We start from the raw sequence: 8,137 nt of genomic DNA, 5'->3' as shown, positions 1-8,137 counted from the left end.
GGCTCTCTCATCTTAACTTTAAGGATATCAATAAGCTTGTCACTGGAGGTCATGTTCGAGGTCTTCCGTTGCTCAAGTACGTTAGAGAACATTTGTGTGTTGCTTGTGAAATGGGGAAGCAGAGTCGTCAAAGTCATCCATCTATAATAAACACTAAAGTTGTTGAACCACTAGAATTACTTCATATTGATTTGTGTGGTCCATCATCTATCGAAAGTATTGGTGGTAGCAAGTACATTCTTGTTATTGTTGATGACTTTTCACGTTTTACATGGGTGTTCTTTCTGAAGCTTAAATCTAAAGCGACTCATAAGCTAAAGGTGTTCATCAAGCAGACTGAAGTACAGCTGAAGAAAGTCGTTCGCAATATCAGGAGCGATAATGGGCTGGAGTTCAAAAATAAAGAATTTGAAGAATTCCTGGCGGAAAAGGGAATTAGTCACAACTTCTCAGCTCCCTACACTCCTCAACAAAACGGGATTGTCGAAAGACGAAACCGATCTTTGTGTGAAGCAGCCCGAACCATGCTAAGTTTCGCTTACTTCCCTTTATATTTTTGGGCTGATGCTATTTCTGCTGCTTGTTTTACACAGAACAGGTCATATCTCAACAAGCGCTTCACTCTCACTCCTTATGAGATCATTAACAACAGGAAGCCGAATGTCAAATTCTTCCATGTGTTCGGTTCACGGTGTTTCATTTTCAATTCCAAAGAACACCGCAACAAGTTTGATGTCAAAGCCGACGAGGGGATATTTCTGGGATATTCTCTTACTTCTAAAGCGTACAGAGTATTAAACAAGCGTTCGAGGAAAATAGAAGAAACCTACTATGTGACTTTTGATGACAACTATGTCAAAAAGCTGAAGGCCAACGAGGACACAGCTAGAGAAATCTTTCCTCAAACTGGCCAGGTCACAGCCTCAATCGCTAATCTATTTGAGAAGTTTGTTGAGCTATTTGATGAACCAGAGAAGGCCACTCTCTCAGAAGCCAGCGCAGCTGACAACAGGGTAGATCACTTAAAGCAACTTGTCGACGATGCTGCAAGGAGAATGAATGAAGGAGAATCAGGTTCTGAAGACCCTCCACAACACAATGCTTCAGTCGAGGGGGAGGATCCGCCATCATCATCTCAGCCGAGCTCACATGTTGAGGGGGAGCTGAGGTCTCAAACTGCTCCCGAACGAAATTTTTCAACCGAAAGTACCTCACCACCCGAAGGTGGTTCAACACCCGAAAGCTCAGCACCACCAGAAACCTCTGTAGCTCAAGATACTCAAGACGTTCCTGAAAGCTTATCTATTGAGGGGGAGCATGTCGATATGCTTTATGACGATGAAAGTCCATCCGAACTAGAAGAGATGATAAACGCTAAATTGGATCCATCCTTTGATCCAAACTACCCTCCTCTCGTCAAATGGACCAGAGATCATCCTGTCACTCAAGTCGTTGGGGATGTATCTGAAAAGGTTCTGACCCGATCACAACTCAAGGCAAAACAAACTTCCTTGTTTTCTCAAGTAGAATTCTGTATGTTTAACTCCTTCATCTCAAAAATTGAACCAAAGACAGTTAACACTGCTCTTGATCACTCCGATTGGGTTCAAGCTATGCAAGACGAACTGAATGAATTCGAAAGGAACAAAGTTTGGCGACTAATTCCAACTCCCCCAGATGCCTCGGTTGTTGGTCTCAAATGGGTCTTCAGGAATAAAATGGACAAAGAAGGGAACGTGATTCGAAACAAAGCTCGTCAGGTAGTGAAAGGATACTGTCAGGAGGAAGGAATTGACTATGAAGAGACTTTCGCTCCTATAGCTAGGCTGGAATCTGTTAGAATCTTTCTCGCCTATGCTGCACACAAAAACTTTGAAGTCTACCAAATGGATGTCAAATGTGCATTTCTCAATGGTGAACTCGAAGAAACAGTGTACGTGGAGCAACCTCATGGCTTCGTAAATGAAAGGTATCCTAATCATTGTTATATTTTGGACAAAGCCGTGTATGGACTGAAACAAGCTCCGAGGGCCTGGTATGAAACGCTGACAAAGTTTTTAAAGATGTCGAAATTCAAACAAGATTCGGTTGAGCCAACCTTCTTTCGTAAGAAGGAAGGTAACCACCTTATGATTGTTCAAATTTATGTCGATGATATCATCTTTGGCTCTACGAATCCCAGCTTAACGGCTGATTTCAGAAAGCTGATGGAGACTAAATTTGAAATGAGCTCAATGGGTCCAATTAATTTTTTCCTTGGTTTAAATATTAGACAGGGACCCGAAGGCATCTTTATCAATCAGGAAGCTTACACGAAGACTCTTCTAGAAAAATTTGGCATGATGGGAGATTCAAAGGTCAAAGTTCCAATGGCGTTCGGCACCAAGCTCACTCCATCCTTGGATAAACCGGCAGTTGATATTACGCTTTTATCGCCAGATGATCGGTTCTCTGATGTATCTTACTGCTAGCAGGCCTGGCATAATGTTCTCTGTTTGTTACTGTGCTAGATTTTAGGCGAACCCGCGCGAACCTCACATGCTTGCAGTAAAGAAGATTCTACGATATCTCAAGCGAACTACCTCTTTAGGTCTATGGTATCCATCCAACTCGGGCTTCTTCGTTTAGGCCTACTCAGATGCAAACCTTGGAGGTTGTGGATTAGACAGGAAAAGCACCACAGGCGGCTGTCAATTCCTTGACGGGAAGTTAGTTAGCTGGCAATCAAAGAAACAAACTTGTGTATCTTTGTCTACAGCTGAAGCAGAATACATTGCAGCTGCATCATGTACCTCTCAAGTGATTTGGATCCAGAGTCAACTCAGAGACTATGGACTCAATATGAAAAAGATCCCACTATATTGTGACTCTGAAAGTGCAATTAGGATCTGTCATAACCCAGTGCAACACTCAAAGACTAAGCACATAGCACTGAGGTATCACTTCATTAAAGATCATGTGGAAGATGGAAACGTTGAAATTCACTTTGTTAGAACCACTGATCAACTGGCTGATATCTTCACCAAAGCCCTTCCTGAAGCGTCGTTCAATAAAATTCTACAAGGGCTCGGTATGATGGAATCAGAGTCAGTACCACAAACTACCTCTCAACTTCAATCGTAAGAAGCGAAATAGACCAAACGTTCGGGTTCGGTTGGATCACCTGCCTTTCGCTCATCAATTAAAGGTAGTTTTCTTGGCTGTAAATTCCATGTACAATTGTTTTACAAACTTGTTTATCTTATTGTCAAAAGCATTTCCTTTTTGAAAGTCTAAGTTCATTGGTTTTTCAAAAATTTTCAAAACCGAAATCAACCGAACGCTCGGGTTCAGTTTTTTTTCAAAATTTTTCAAAACCGAAATCAACCGAACGCTCGGGTTCTGTTTTTCAAAAAATTTCTCAACCGAACGCTCGGGTTCGGTTCCAAAGTTTTTTTTCATATATCCTTTATTTTCTTTCTCAGTCTTATTTTTTTATTTTTTTTACTTCTCATTATTTTTTTAATATCAAAAACTCCAAAAATATATTTTATTCTTTATTTACTTTTTGTCTTTAATTTTATTTGTGAGTTCGTTCGTCTATGGGGAAATTGTTGAAATAGTTAAGTGTCCCTAGAAGCATGCTGCTGTATGTGCCCAAAGCCTCATCAGATTCTGAATAATAGCCTTAATGACTTGGTATACACAAACCTTGTCTTCCCAATTAGGCTATCACATTTATTCTAATCGTGAGCTGCCTAACACTCTTCTCACATGAGATAAGAGTTTTCTGCTTGGTCCTTCTTTTCACAGCAGAGGTACGTTATATTCTTTCACCATCTCTATTGTATTTCTCCATTTAACTTCGTTTCACAATCGTAACCCTTGAGACTCTCAAACATTACCACTGAGGTTTATGGTTACTCAAAAACTGTGTTTATGATCTTAGTTTCGTGCCACTACGAGCTGAGTGAAACCCAAAATTCAATACCCAATCTGAATTGACGGTGAACAATTAAATTTCTCAAGTTTTCAATAATGAAATGACGGACGTATCTTCATGAAATCTCAAACTTTTATTTTGTGTGATTCCTATGAAATTGTTAAACACCATCACATTTCTTCCCTTGGGATCCAGTTTTTAATTTTTGTTGAGATTTTATATTTACTAGCCACTTTTAAATTATTTCACACCTACTTGTTCAACAGACTACACCGGTCTCACAAGTACTTTGTTCACTTTCTATCTTATTTCAAGATTAGGACTGTTGAATCAAAGCAAAAACCACCCTACAAAGCTTAATTAAAAGAAGCCTTTCATCACTTCTTAATAAGTGTTTGATCGTTATTCAACGGGAAACCACACTAACACTTTAAGGTCTCTCTTGACTTTGAAGGAAGAGATTCGTGCCCGGGATCCTTTGTTTTGTGTCTTTATTGACATCACAATTTTTCCTCAAAAGAATTGCTTTATTTCTTATCTTTTACACCCTTAGCACGAAAATCTTTGATTTTCCAAAATTCTGGTTCTAATAATTACAGGCTTTTTCTTTGGATTGGTGGTTGATTAAAAGCTGAGGTCAACTTTAATCCACGTGGGCGTATTATTCAAAAGATGTCGTTATACTTTAAAGGGATAAGATGAAGAGTTGCTGACTCAGGCGAAACGTCTAATCTCTAACTGACGTCCAAGACGCGTGTGCGAATTTGAAACGGTTCATCTCTGGCACAGAAAGGGCGCGTGTGAATTTGAAACGGTTTATCAGAAACGGCGCTTGATGGGAGGCGTGTTCTTCGGAATCTGACACTCTCTCTCATGCGTGATCATCGGTTCCCCAACTGTCACGCATCAGTCACCTCCGGAAAACTCTTGGTATTTCGATAGAAGATATGGGCAGATCTTTCTCTCTCCTTTAACCCACTATAAAAGGCGACATCCTCTCCCATTTACCTCTTTACTATAATCAAAATTCCCAAGAGAGTAAGAATTCCCTGAACCCTAACTGTTCATCATCTTCTTCACTCTCTTCAACAATGGCCGATTCATCCTCTATGCATGCCACTTCCCACATTCTTCCCATTCGCCCTCAATAGTGTCTCGTAATCGATTTAACCCCTCATGTCTATGACTCCTACATGTTCCCAATCATCGAGTGCTTGAAGTATTCGCTGATTGCACCTGGACTCTCTAGGGTGGAATCAGTGCCCATGGAGTTCTTATCGCAGATCTATGCGACTGCACATTACGATAAAGTGGTCGATAGGATCTTCTTCGAAGTTTCTCATCACAAAGCGTTCATCTCCAAGCAACGCTTTTGTTCTCTACTAGGGTTTGAAGCTGACCCAACGAGGGTTAATCCAGAGACTATTCCAGTGGGGCACCTTTTCAACATGTTCTACAATATGGGGTACACGGAGGTGCTTACCTCCGTCGCAAAGTTTAAGAAGTCCTGTTTACCGCCACAGTGGAACGGGATGTTCACTGTGCTATTCAAGGGTCTCTCAGAAAGAAGTTCTGGTTCAGATGGCTCCAGTCGACTATTCCTGTCCATCCTGTACGGTGTCTACAACGGTATTAACGTTGACTATGGGTTTGTTCTCTGGCAACAACTCATCCAAAGTTTATCTTCTTCTTCACGGCATTCAGAGGTGTCGTATGCCAGGTTTTGGACCTTGATCACTAAGTGGGCGATGGATAAGAACAATGTCCCCACTGTTGCTGGCGCACCGATTTCTTCGATTGGTACCTTTCATACCACGAAGATCATCGTTTCAGATGCTTCAAAATTCCCTTTCAATGGTTCCATTCCGGAAACTATGTATGCTGATGTTCCAGCTGACAGCCGGCTCATCCGGACCTACAAGGAGTTCAAGAGGTCTGGTCCAAGGGATCTCACGCCGGAAATGCTCAAATCCATTCACGATGCCGACAAGCCTGCTCCGAGAGGCAAAAAGGCAGACAAAGGGAAGCAAGTGGCAAAAGGGGCTAAAGGCCCTTCTCCTAAAAAGAGGAAGGCCACCAAAGCTGCTCCGTCACCGCAACAGAAGAGACGAAAGACACAACCGAAGCGAAAGCTGATTATCGCTTCCTCTTCCAGTGAGTCGGAGGGAGAGAGTTCGGATTCTGACGACTCTCCAAGAGGCAACACACCTCCAAGGGGCAACACACCACCTAGATCACCTACTCCTGACATGCAAATCCATACTTCTCCAATTCCCTCTCCTACTCAAACAATTCCCACTTCCATTCCCACCATAAACCCCTCTACCCATATTCCAAAACCTTCATTCCAAATGCCACCACCTATCTTCACTGATGTTACAACAACATCCACTGCAAAGGTTACAACCAACGTATCTGATACGGGGGTTCATACCGATGCAACCGAACCACCACCAGTAACCGAACCCATTCACACAACCGAAACCCAAACAGCACCCGAACCTACCCCTACTCAAAAACAAACCGAACCTACACCTACACCTACACCCGAAACCACACAACCTGAACCTACCCATACCACTACACCCCCAGCTTCACCACCACCACCATCTCCCGGTCATGCCTCTGACGGAGATAACCCTTTCCTTGGCGGGGAAAACATGACCTTTGATTCGGTCTATTACAGTCCGTTTCAAGTGCAGAGTGACGATGACGAAGACGCTCCGGTCACAAAGAAGCATCTTAAGGAGCTACATGACAAGGTCGACTTGCTCATTGCTTCTTCTTCCACCTCTCAATCATCCCTCTCTGAAGCCGCTCTTCAGAAGATTGTTGATGCCTTCTCAAGGGCTCAGCAAGATTCGGTCGCTTTTGCAACTGCCGCCATTGATGCCTCAACGAACGCCTGTGAGGCTGCGACCGAAAAAGTCGATAAACTATTCTCTGATGCCTCTGCCCTGTTAAAGTCCTTACAGGAGAGTGCAGATGCCACAAAGACTACGTTGGAACCAATTGTTCAACAGTTGGCCACGTTTGTCTCTACAGAGTTGAAGTCCTTTGCCACACTTCGTCAATCTATGACAAACGACAACTCTGCCCTTCGTGCCTCTATTGACGAGCGCCTCTCTAAACTCCAAGAGGACCTAGCTGCTGAGAACTCGTTGATGGATGTTCTGGCAAATAAGACCACTGCCCTAAAGGTCAAGAGTGCTCAACTCTCCAATTCTCAACAACAACTTGACACTCTTTGGTCCGAACGGGAGGTCATCAAGACGTGTGTTTCGGATGTCCACTCAGCAATATCTAACATCCTTGAAGCACATGATCCGATCCTTAATCATTCTGTGAAGCGTACCCTTGCAGCAAAGCTCGCTCCTGCCCTGGATCAGTTAAGTAAAATTGAAGGGCTACCCGATTTCGTGTCCACTCCGAAACAAGGGGGAGAAAAGGAGTCTGGATCGCAACCACCTCATTCCTCAAAAGCAACACACACCACCGAACCTCCTCCTGCAGGCCAAGCCTCTGGTTCAGGTGTGAAGGATAAAGGCAAGAAAATTGCTGAGGAAGAAGAGGAAGAAGACAACGAAACCATTGCCGACTTGCTGAAACGCAAAAGTCAACGCAATGATGAAGATGATAATGTTCGTGTGGCAAGAGAAGCTGAAGAAGCTGAACGCAAAAAGAAAGAAGCCCACGACCTCCTCGAGAGTAGGAAAACTCTTTTTCCTGCTTGGACTCGAGAGAGGATGATAAAGGAGGCAATCGACACCCCGAGCATCTTGTGGCTTGAACCAGTCATCTCGTTTGACTATTATAATTCTGTCGACTCTCAGTTTGACATGCCACTTACCCGAAAGGCGTTCATCTTTCACGCCTTCGCCAACGTTGCCGAGTTCCCTCATCCTCATCCAGAGGTTGATCAGGAATTGATTGAGTTCTATCTGAAGGCTGCTCAACCTCAGTATCAAACCTGGAGCGCTCAGAAGATCATCAACGTTCGGGTCCTGAAACCGTACATTGTTGGGAAGTTTATCAATGTTCGGTTCAAGGTGCTCAGGGGATCTGCAAAAACCGAACATGCCATCTCTTTAGCAGATCTACCGAACCTCAAGTCTCATGATTGGATTGTTCTGCATAACATCCTTCTGACTAATGAAGCTGAATATGGTCCGATCATCGACCATCTTAAAAGGATGTTGGTGTGCTACATCATGG

This window comes from Lactuca serriola, chromosome 5 (assembly GCF_051521515.1).
Source record: "Lactuca serriola cultivar US96UC23 chromosome 5, Lser_US96UC23_V15, whole genome shotgun sequence".
Taxonomy (NCBI): domain Eukaryota; kingdom Viridiplantae; phylum Streptophyta; class Magnoliopsida; order Asterales; family Asteraceae; genus Lactuca; species Lactuca serriola.
The sequence above is the reverse complement of the archived record's forward strand: the minus strand, read 5'-3'. Positions refer to the sequence as shown.